Source organism: Pyrus communis, chromosome 4 (assembly GCF_963583255.1).
Source record: "Pyrus communis chromosome 4, drPyrComm1.1, whole genome shotgun sequence".
In the NCBI taxonomy this organism is placed as follows: Eukaryota; Viridiplantae; Streptophyta; class Magnoliopsida; order Rosales; family Rosaceae; genus Pyrus; species Pyrus communis.
Window position 1 is genome coordinate 3,438,630 of NC_084806.1, and position 12,475 is coordinate 3,451,104.

A 12,475-nucleotide genomic window follows, 5' to 3' on the forward strand; every position below is an offset into this window, starting at 1 on the left:
CATTGAAATTGCAAGGGTGGTAGCGATTGTTACTTGCACTGGTCGCTATCTTCATACTGATCCCTCATTTTCAAAATTTTATTTCTTTATTTCTTTATTTTTTTTAAGATTTTATCGTTAACTTTTTGTTTTGGCATGCATGGAACCAGTCTCATTTTACATGCGCAGGGCTGGCCTCGATTTGTGCCAAGTATCCCGCCTTATTTTTTGTGCACGGAGCTCACCTCGTTTTGCGTGTCAGAGGCCGACTCCATTTCCTTAAGAGAAGCCTACCTTCTTTTGCATGCCATGGGTCGTCTCATTCTGTGCGAGCTGAGTTTGCCTCCTTTTTTGTGCATCTAGCCCGCTTAACAGCCATGTTTTTTTGTACATTTTTGTTAATTTTTATTTTATTTCTTTTCCCATTACAACAAACTATCATATTCATGTGTTTCAAATTCCGTGTGTGGAACCCGACTCGTTTTCTGAGCACCTAGGAGTTCGCATTGTTCTACATGCACAAAGTTCGGCTCGTTATATGTGCTTGGGTTTGCCTCATTCTGGATGTGTGGTGTCCGCATCGTTTTGCATGATAGAAGCCCACCCCTTTTTGAGTCTATAGAGCCCACGTTGTTTCACCGTGCACGGAGCCATCCTTGTTTTTCGTGCGTGGAGCTCGCCTCGTTTTGCATGCCAGAAGCCCGCCTTGTTTTCTGTGAGCGGAGCTCGCCTTGTTTTGCGGGCCATGGTTCGCCTCGTTCTGCAGGAGCTGAGTTCGATTCGTTTTACGTGCGTTGAGCCTGCCTAACCCTTTTTTTTTATATGCAAATTTTTGATTTTCGCAAAATATTTTTCCTAAGCATTAATTTAAACTTTTTAAGGAATTTGTGAGCAGTTTTATGGTTTATTAAGCAACAAATGTAAATTTAGTTGAATATTTTAGCCGAAAACTAAAAAAATATGGTAGTGAGGCTCTACACTCAAGAATCTCAACGGAAAGTCTCACCTCAAATTTCAAAACTTTACAGTGAGGCAAAGGTGAAAATAAATAGATTGAACGGTGATTTATGTACGAATTTGCAAAACTGACTAAAAACCGTAAGTGTTAATCCATGTTTTTTGTGAAAAACGAATTTTTTTTTATTTTCTCGAAATATTTTCCGTTAGCATTAAGGAAATCTTTATAATGTATTTGGAAGCGAATTTACGATTTATTCAGCAACAAGTGTATATTTAGTAGAATATTTAAGCCGAAAAGTAAAAAAATAAGAAAAAATACATAGATGTAAAATGTATATTTAGTGTACAATAGATTTTGCACGGTAAAATATATTTTAAAGAATATGAATATGATAGTTTGTTGTAATGGTAAGAGAAATAAAAGAAAAATTAACTAAAATGTACAAAAATGGATGAAATTCTTGGGGGTGCCAAAAAGTCACATGTGCTTCAAAATATATTTTTTCCAGACGTGGAGCCCAACTCGTTTTTTGAGCACCCAAGGGTTCACCTCGTTTTGCGTGCGAGGGTCTGGCTTGTCATATGTACCTAGGTTCGCCTCATTCTGCATGTGAATACCCTACATTGTTTTTGAGTCGGAGGTGAAAATAAATTCGTACTTAAATCGTCGTTCAATCTATTATTTTCACCTTGGCTTTTCTTGAAGTTTAAAAATTAACGTATGATTTTCCGTGGGTATTCGTTAGGGTGGAACCCATTTTTGACAATGTTTTGGACAGTCTTCCTTAACGCTCATTGAAATATTTCGCAAAAAAAAAAAAAAATTTGCATTTTACACAAAAGATGTGACAGTATTTGAATGAAGTCAGAACATGCTAAACTGTTTAGCAAAGTTGCCATTTTGAACTCTTAACCCACAAGATTTAAACCTTAAACCTTTCATTTATAAGTAAATAAAAATAACACTAGACAATAAATAAAAAAAAACCACTAAACCTTTCATTTGTATACATATTTATCATACTTTTTGGACAGACAACAAAGATGAAGGGATTGTTATTATTTTTGCTCAGCTATCTCGATAGATGGAGAGAGTTTTCAATGTGCCGCAAAAATATATTGGCTATTTTCTCCCTGCCAGTTTCAATCCCAGGACAAATTGTATTCGAACATAACTCAAATCCAACAACGCACCAGGGAACTGACGACAGATATCTCCAAAATAAATATTTACTAGAATTATTGAGAATACTGACTGCATTTTTTGAAAAAAAAAAAATGAAGTTTTCATTTCTTGTTGGAATTCTCAACATAAATTGAGAATTTTGGTAAGACATTATAACCGTGCGGTTGATAAAGTCACCCCTATAAAAAGTATGAAATTATTTATATTATGATCTCAACGACTTCAAAATGGTCTCACATGATGTGGGAGCTATTCTAGCTACAACTTCATTGAAATTTCAAAAACCACACAAGATTTTGTTTCAGCGCCAGATATTGAAAAGGTCATATAACTCAAGTGGTTAAGAGCATTTCACATGAGCTTGAAGTCTTGTATTTGAATCGCCCTCTCAGTATTGCTTATATTAAAAGAATACAAAGACATGTAACTCAAGTAATAGCGATACACATCTCGTATTTTATCAACTATGAATGAAATACACTAAAATGTTCTTTATCGCATGTTTAATGTTCATTGGATGACGAGAGTATGTATTTTGAATGAAGTTAAATATGAACACGACAAAAAGTTTAAAAAAGGAAAACAAAGGTATTTTAGAACACCTCATATTTTCAATATTCAAATTCAAATTCAAATAATCATTTGTGAGGTGCCAGAGAATCATGAGAGTTTCCATAGCATTACCCACCTCCAAAACCCTATCCATCTTTGGTCTATCTGCCAGTTTCGATCCCAAGACCTATTGGATTCGAACAGTTCTCAAACCCAACAAATGTACAAGGGATCCGGCGACAAAAATCTCCAAAGAATTACACTAAACCATAACAAAAATATTGGGCCTAAAGCCCATAACAGCACATTCATATAGAGGCGGCCCACAGAAGAAACAAGAAAGAAAGGAGGGAGACTGGTGAAATCCAAAATCTCAAATCTGCAGAGTTACCCGAAAATTTTCTGAAATGCGAAGATTTGGGGAATGGCGCAGCAAGCAGTGCAGAAGAACACGATGTACGTCGGAGGACTGGCGGAGGAGGTGAACGAGTCGATACTCCACGCGGCGTTCATACCCTTTGGGGACATCAAGGACGTAAAGACGCCGCTGGATCAAGCCACCCAGAAGCACCGCTCTTTTGGGTTCGTCACGTTTTTGGAGAGAGAGGACTCCGCCGCCGCCGAGCTGTACGGCCGAGTCCTCACCGTCAATTACGCCCTACCTGAGAAAATCAAGGGCGGTCAACAGGGTTGGGCCGCCCAGCCCAGTAAGTCCTCTTCCCCTTTACTCCTTATCTCTTCCATTGTTGGTACCTGTGTGCGGATTTGACCAACTTGTGGGCGGATTTGACCGTACGCTTGATTTGTTTAGATGGGTTTGCTTGATTAATTAATTATCTGGGTTGGCTGGGATGTTTTGATCCTTGGGTTTTGGTGTGTTTTGGGTTTAGGGTTTGTAATTGATTTTTTATTTTCTTTTGTATTAATTTGCCATTTACTACTACGATATGTTAGTATTCTTATTCGCTTAGAAGTTAAAGGTTTTAAGTTTGAATCTCGTGAATGACATATTCAATATTAAATTAAGCTGTTCATTATGTGGTTTTAGCCGAACTTCCTCTCCTTCTAGTGTAAAAATATATTAATGTACTAAAAAAAAAAAATTTCCTGTTATTAAGCGGTTTGGAGGATGTTTGGAAGTTATTTTTAAAGCAAATTAATGAAAAAACTTGAAAATTTTGAGTTCTAACGATAAGAACAAAATAAAGAGTACAGTGAATACTACTAGGATTGACTTTTTAGTGTAAAAATGTGGTTTCTCATTAAAGTGAATAGTACCGAGAGTTTTTCATTAAAGTTCTTTATTTTTAAATAGTTGGAAGCCAATTTGGTGAAAATGTTTTCTGAACCAATTTTCAGTAAAAATACAATTAAATCCTTGTAAACTTGTCAAGCTCTCTTGTAAAACTTTGCTAAACGAAACGAAACTGATACTCGATTCTTAATCTCGTATAGACGGGCATGCTCCGATGTAATAGGGCTCATCTTCCTCTCCTTGAAAGTATGAAACCGAGCAGGATTAATGAATATCGATCTAGTTCGGATACTCGATTTCTGCATCTCTCGACTACACGAACTTACACTTGGTTGCTCAAGAGCGTTCTATTAGAGAAATGATATCCGTACACCCCTTAACACTTCAGCTAACTCAACGACTGAAGATTAATGCACTAGTAAACACGAAACTGATTACAATGCCAACATTAAGTTCAAGGAGAGACTCAACATAGATGAATTGAAAAGGTACGAACAACGCATAAACTAACCATGAAACAAATTATCTAGTGCAGGAGGATTTTGAAATTCATGTTCTGACGAGTAATGAAAACTACGCGATCACCTCTTGTTTCGAATTATTGCACATTAATCATCAAGCTCCTCGTCAAACTATTCACCTTGATCAAACGGAAAAAGGGACTCGAGTCAGAAACTATGGCCTCTATTCGCGGCGGACAACAGGCCGTGGAGGCAAGATTGACTCCACAAACTTTACGCTTCTAATAGTCTTTGCAGAAGGTGCCATCGAACGTAAAGAGGGATACAAGTCAACAGTTGAGGCCTCTATTTGTCGAGAACGAGGGGTGTCGAACAATAAACAATTCTTGACACTTGGGAATGGAGGCAACAAGGTCCCGAAATTTTCTGGACGAACAAAAACCTCAGCAGATGCAGCATCACCAAAACACAATCTTACTTCTTTGGAGCAGTCAAAATTTGCAAGAAAATCTCAGTCCAAGAAAGTTTGTGGATGGCGAATGGGATGAAGGGCCGGGTTCTTCATCGTCCCAAAAAAGAGCGATCATAGCCATAAATACCTGAGGAGCATTGGTAGAAATTACATGGGGCTTCAAATAACCCGAAAACAAATACCGTCGAGATTTGGAGTATCAATTGTGGCCTTCAGAATAAGTTGGTGGCCTAATCCAGATAATCTCAAGACCTTTAGGTGCTGAGTAGAGATGTTGATGTATTTCAACTTGTGGCATTTATCCATCAACAAAATCTCATGGATGGAAATGTCTGACCAACGTCACATATTCCAGATTTATAGCTTTCAGAACTTGAACCCTACGAGCCTTGCAGTGCATAAGTTGCAAAGTTTTGAGACTGGAACTTGGAACAACAATCACCCAGTTCAGCATGCTTGTGGTGGCGCTAAAAGAACACGAAGTTAATGACAAAGACTTGATGGAAGGGCAACCAGAAGACAGAGCTTTGTTTCTGGAAGATGACAGCTTCCAGAGACATAGCTTTCAAACAGGGAAAAAGGCTTTCACCTTCAAGAGCTTCAAGAAGATCCCCATTGTCCCAAGAAACGTCGTAACTCCTATTAATAATGCCACCTAGTCTCACGTACTCCAAAATGAGACTAGTTAAAAATTTGGTAACTTTAACGAAAAGCTTCTGGTACTGTTCACTTTAACGAAAAACCACATTTTTATGCTAAAAATCAATCTGAGTACTATTCACTTAACCCTTTATTTTGTCCTTATTGTTAAAACTTAAAAATTTCAAGCCATTTTCATTAGTTTTCCGTAAAAAATTTGCATTCACAAGGGTTTGGCTCGGCATGCAGTAGTAGTATCCGATTTGGTTTTCATGAATCCTCCCATGATCATCTAATTTTCTTTGAGGCCGAAGGCTGATATCCAACGCTTGAACGCTTCTCTCCACTGCGAAACTCAACCACTTGTCTGCGCTAGTGGCGCCTATAAGGTCAGGGTTGTATGATGCGATGCGAAGCCTGAATTTGTCCAGTGAGACATTGTCTCTTTGACAATGCTCATACCGTTTCAAACACCTTTCCACGAACTTGACGAACAATTTTGCACGTCGGAGATCATCTTCACACCCGGGGTTGCCTTCATCATCGACGTCAAAATCTAATACGGGGGCTTCCAATGACGAAAAGTGTGCCCACTGCATGGACACAAGGCTCAATCGGACACAAAATTTAGCGGGAACAAGCTGGAAGAATTTTTGAATGACAAGGTCGGGCAGGTAAGCCAGTAGTGAAATGCGCCCAGCCATCAGCTCATGATCCAGATTTTCGCCATCTAGTTCCTCGTTAGTGGGTGTTTTTGTTTCCGTGCCGGCTACAGGTGGCGGCGCCATGTAACTTGCCGTGGTTGATGCTGCTGCTGCTTCTCCGGAGATGCCGAAATAAAAACTCCACTGAACCTGCAAAACTGGAGGAGTCGATCAATGCTTTTTCGTGTTGATAACAAGGAATCCCTTTCCCAGAACAGATTTAGGGTTAAGGGTTTGATAAGGAGATATTAAATTTTTTAATTTTGGTGTTATTACGGGTAATTAGATTCCTAAGAGCATTCCCACCGTTGAGTTTGGCTCGGGGGATAGGCTCCAAAACAAGGGCCCAAGGGCCGGTGGGAGGGCTCCAGCGTGGGCTAGCCCGATGGAAGGGGGAGGCCCGAGCTCTGGGCCCGTGGGGGATTGCCAGCCCGAGAGCCCGGGGTGGGCGTGACGTCAGGTTGATGCTAGGGTGGCGTCATCGCAATATTTAATTTTTTTTTGTGTCAGGCGCGTGCACCCCACCCGCGCGTGGGAGCGCGTCGCCGACACAAAAATCAGAAAAAAAAAAAAAGAATCTGTCAGTTACCGTTGGGAAGCCACGTGGCTTCCCACGGTGCGTTAGATCTTAACGGTCACTTAATTTGGACCGTTCAATCTCAACGGTAAAAAAAAAAATTAAGTCAGATTTAATATCCACCTTTCGATCTGAGATCAACGGTGGATATTAAAATGCTTTATAAATTAAAAAATAAATGAAAAAATAGTTTTAAAAATCTGAAAAGTTACCGTTGTGACACGTGGCCCAATCTGGAGTGTTGGAATTCAAATTTTTTTATATCCAACGGCAAAGATTAATTAATTGAATAAAAATTTTAAAAAAATTGTAAAAAATTCAAAAAAATATCTGAAAAATCTGAAAAAATTTGTAAAAAAAATTGTTTTTACTTTTCTATAAATACCTTCTCATTATCATCTACCTTACACAACAATTTCATATTTTCTCAACTACTTTCAATCACATTCCTTTCTTTGTCTCAAAGTTTGAAAGTTTGAATCCACTTTCAATCATATACTAAGAATTACATAAACATAAACATAAAAAAATTACATAAACATAAACATAAACATACTAAGAATTACATAAATATAAACATAAAAAAATTACATAAACATACCAAATAATAAAACACACCAAATAAAATAACATAAACATACCAAATTCAAAAAAACACACTAAATGAACTTAATTATCTTCAGCTTGTTTCAATGCCCACTGGTGTTCTATCAAGTTAATTTGTCAGGCATTGTGCATGTCTGGCATTTGAAATGCAGTATATCGTTGAATGAGCCTTTCATTGTAACGTCCATCCCTTTGTAATGACTCATGTTGCATGGGCTCATCGATGGCGTCATGAGCACAATATATACGTGTTCTTGAATTGTTCATCGGGTCTGGCTCATATTCATCAACAGCTTCATAATCGTACTCATCTTCCACAATCATGTTGTGAAGAATGATGCACGTCATCATGATGGATCGAAGCGACTTTACATCAAACAATCTGGCAGCACTCCTGACGATCGCCCAGCGAGCTTGGAGGATACCGAAACAACGCTCCATATCCTTCCTGCACCCCTCTTGACAGCTTGCAAAGTGTTTTTCCTTTGCACTCCGCGGACGTGGCACTGTTTTGACAAATGTTGACCATCGCGGGTAAATGCCGTCAGCTAAGTAGTATGGCCCGTCGTACATACGTCCGTTGACCTAATACGTAACTTTTGGTGTCTTTCCTTGCAGGACATCGTTGAACACTGGGAATTGGGTAAGGACGTTGATGTCATTTTGAGCTCCCGGGACCCCGAAAAAGGCGTGCCAAATCCATGTATCAAAAGATGCCACCGCCTCCAGAATGATACTTTTTGCTCATTTTCTGTCCTCGTAAGCGCCTTGCCATGCACTTGGACAGTTTTTCCACGTCCAGTGCATACAATCAATGCTTCCAATCATCCCAGGAAAGCCACGCATCTCCGCCTTCTTCAACAGCAGCTCCAAGTCCATGTGTGTAGGTTTGCGGAGGTACTCAGCGGTGTAGATAGATTCGATTGCTCTGCAAAACCTCATCAGGGACTCAAGAATGGTTGATTTCCCCATCCTCGTTATCTCATCCACTTGATCTGCAGATACTCCATATGCAAGCATCCGCAAGGCAGCAGTAATTTTTTGCTTAGACAGTAGACCCATAGCACCAAAAACATCTTTTTTTTTGCATAAAATAAGAATCATGGTTGCAAACAGCAATCATGATTTTGTTGAACAAATGTCGTTCCATTCTAAAACGACGTCTAAAGTACGTATCAGGAAATGCACTATTAGGAACAAAATAATCATCCAAGAGTTCCATACCTCGTCGTTGCCTGCTTCTATCAAGGTTTCCGGAACGGCTGGGCCTGCAGATCTGAGCCGCAGCTTGGATGACTCGACGGGAATGTGAGGCTCTACCCTTTCTTACTTCGTCATCTCTCATTTGACGCTCCTCATCATCTTCCCTCTCATTTCTAACCCCCTGGTGATTGAACATTGCTTCTGATTCGTTAAACAATTCTTCCTCTTCCTGATTGAATTCCCACATCATCCTTGAGGAAGAAGAAGAAGACATTGAAAGAAAGAAACAGAAACTATGAATAATAATACAGATTTTTGTGAATAAGGAAGCAGAAACTATGAATAATGATAAAGATCTTGAGAATTTTGGTGTGAGATTTGTGAGGATGGATGGTGGATTATATAGAGGATTCAAATAGGATTAGGTTGTGCATAATGTCACGTGGTATGCCGTCATTTGTTACAAATCTGATGGAAATCTATCCTCAAAGATTGTGAACAGATTATGACACGTGGCATGCCGTCATTCGTTAAAAATCTGATGGAAATCTATTCTCAAAGATTGTGAACAGATTATGACACGTGGCGCGACGTGATTGGTTAATAATCTTATCAGAAATTCATCACCAATAATTGTATTATTTTGTATTATTTAATAATACTTCGGATAATGACACGTGGCGCAACGAGAACGATTAAAAATCTTATCCGATATTACAATTAAAATTATTTTGTATTATTTTATAAATAAATAAAATACTAATATTTTATTGTCTATTGCCAGGGCTATTGAAGTGTAACAGTGGAGATGCAAATTCTATTGCCAGGGCTATTTACTGTTCATTAAGGGCAGTTACTGTTCATTAGGTGGATTGAATAGTGCATTGCCAGGGGGAGGGCTCCAACGCTGGAGTTGCTCTAATGATGCATGCAAACGTTGAGTTCGAATCACAGCATTAAGAGATTGCAATGATCTGAGAAAGCACGAAGCTAACAATTATATACGATAGAAAGAGCTTTACTCGGTGGCAGGGGTGGCGGCAGTTCTACTCGTCGGTTTCGTCGAATTTGGAACCTGACAGGCGGCAGCGAGGGGCGGGTGGCAGTGCCGACGATGTTAAGATTTGTTTAGGGTTATTTATTTATGTTTCAATAAATAATGAGTTATCCTGTTCTATAGCAAGTCTGTTGAGGAAGTAGTTTAGTAAGTACATCCCTTTTCTTTAGGAGTACTCCAAAAGTCGAGATGTGTTGTGAGTCATAGAAATTAGGGGTGAGCACGGGCTGAGTCGAGTTAAGCCTAAATTTGAAAGAATTGGACCGGATTCGTTTAAAAATGCAACGGGCCGATTAATGGATTTTGATTTTGAAATCGGAACTAACCCGGCTCTTGTGAAACGGGCTTATTTGGGCTTATTCTTATGGATACACGGGTCCATTTTTTTTTCCCTTTCTCTAGGTCAGAACAGATTATCAGGTTGGTCTTCGGGCTAGAAGTGCACCGGTTCATCCGAAAGCTTTTTCCCAATGACTTTTGAACGCAGAGATTCCCTCCCCAACACTTGAATCAACACTATCACAAGTCAGCTCAGAATTTGGGTGTAAGCTCATAATCCAGATGGTATAAGGTCCAAAACAGAAATGGAATATCACACTCTTACACCAGTGACTGTAAGCTCATAATCCAGGAGGTGTTTGGACTAATAGATAAAATTACAAGTGAGTCAGGTGGCTTTAGTTTTGTCTCACCAATTTTGTGTGTGATGGATAACATTTATAATCAAAGCTCAAGATTGCTTCCAACTGAATCGAGATTCTCTTCGGATCTCTGTGTCTATAGCTGAATAATCACATATCATAACATCAGGTGATTCAGACCACTCACGTTTAATCTTGTCATCCTCATTAGGCCATTGCATTGGCTTACCTCACATAAACCAAAGTCCGGACCGGATCTCTCCTTCCCTTCAACAGCCTGAATCACATGATCTTTAGGTTCTAGACACTAGTTCCTTCCAACTATCTTATAGCATTTTCTCTTATTACGCACCAACTGAATCTTAAAACATGCAAATGCATTTTTCAATCAAAATGTGAGATTTTATTACAATACTTAACGTGTATTTATTACTATCACTATCTCAACAGTTTAAGATGGTAATTATATTTAACTTCTCCCAACTAAACACAGCCACCAGTTTTCTCTCCTCTCTAACCTTTCCTTCTCTCTGCCTTTAAGAAAAAAGAAACCCCCCAGCTGCTGATCCTTGCTTCGGCTTGGGGTTGGCGGCAACATGACTTCCCCCACTTTCTAGCCTTTCTTTCCTTTTTCTCTTCCTTCTCCACCATCTGCATCTTCCCTCTTCCCCTTCTTTCCTCCAACCTTCCCAACTTTTTCTAGCTCTTCTTCCCTCTATCCCATCCATATCCCATCTCTACATCTTCTTTTTTCCTATACTTTCCTTCTTCCTTCCTTCCTCCTTCCTTCATTCCACTCAAAAGTTTTTTATTTTCCCTTTTTTTTCTTTTGGTCTTTGTTTTGGCTTCCCTTGAGCTTCGTTCTATGAACTCTATTTCAATTCCCATGAACTGGTCTCAAATCTAGACCTTCATGGCCCTCTCCTGCCCTGGTGCAACTTTTCGTCACGCGTCCTCAACCATCGGCCTCTGCTACTCGGCCTGTGTGCTTCTTCTCAGGTGTTAGGTGGCTGTCAAAGTGCTTTTAGCACTATCTGGTAGGATTATGGGAATGCTTCTTACGCGGGTGGCTTGCTCACCCCTATTTTCTTGTGATCTATTTCTTTAGTCGGTTCGTTCTCTTGGTGGTGGTGGCGGCTTGCGATGGAGGCGCATCTCGTGGCTGCGGGTTCCGTTCCAGTCTTAGGGTTATTTTGTTGTTGTTCAACTGGTTACTTTTAGGCCTATCTTTTGTATTTTCTTTTTGGGTAAATGACAAAAAACTACCTCAACTATTGGTGTCATGACACTTTGATCTCATTTTTTAAATTGACAATATCATACCTCATCTTACGAATTTGTGATAATGTCAGACCTCCATCGGTTTTTCTGTTAATTTCTCTATTAAATGTTGACGTGGCTAGAGATGGGGTCCACTCACTAATCCAACTGGTTTAAAAAATAATTAAATATATTTTTAATAATTAAATATTAAAAAATTAAGAATAAAAAAGGGTAAAGTACAAAAAACTACCTCAACTATTGGTGTCCCGACACTTTCATACCTCATCTTTTAAAATTGACAATGTCATACCTCATCTTACAAATTTGTGCCAATGTTATACCTTCTGTTAGCTTGGCATGAATTTCTCAGTTAAATGCTAACGTGGCATGATTCAGGGCCCACTTTCTATTAAAAAAATTAATAAAATACTATTAAAAACTAAAAAAAAATTATTTAATAATTTTTAAATATTAAAATAATAAAAAAAAAGTTAAAAAAAAAAAAACCTTCATCCTCCCCCCCCCTCCCCGGCATCCTTCTTTCTTCTCCCTCATCCCCCCCACCCCCTGCTGCAACCCTGCAACCTAGAAAACAAAGGAAGAAAATAAAAAAAATAAAAAAAAACTTTATCCCTTCCCACCCTCACCACCCCCCCCCCCCCCGGCGTCCTTCTTTCTTCTCCCCCATCCTCCTCCACCCCCTCTTCTCCCCTACCCGAGCCCTTACTGCAACCCTTAAAAAAAAAAAAAAAAAAAAAAAAAATCCCAGTTCTTCTTCCCCTCACATCCACCCTCCGCACCCATCCTTACACCCACCCAACCTCGCACCCACCCCTCGCGGAATCAGCGAACGGGATCTGGGTTTTTTTTTTCTTCTTCTTCCTCCTCCTTCTTTTGCTTTCTGGTTTGGCAGGGGGTTG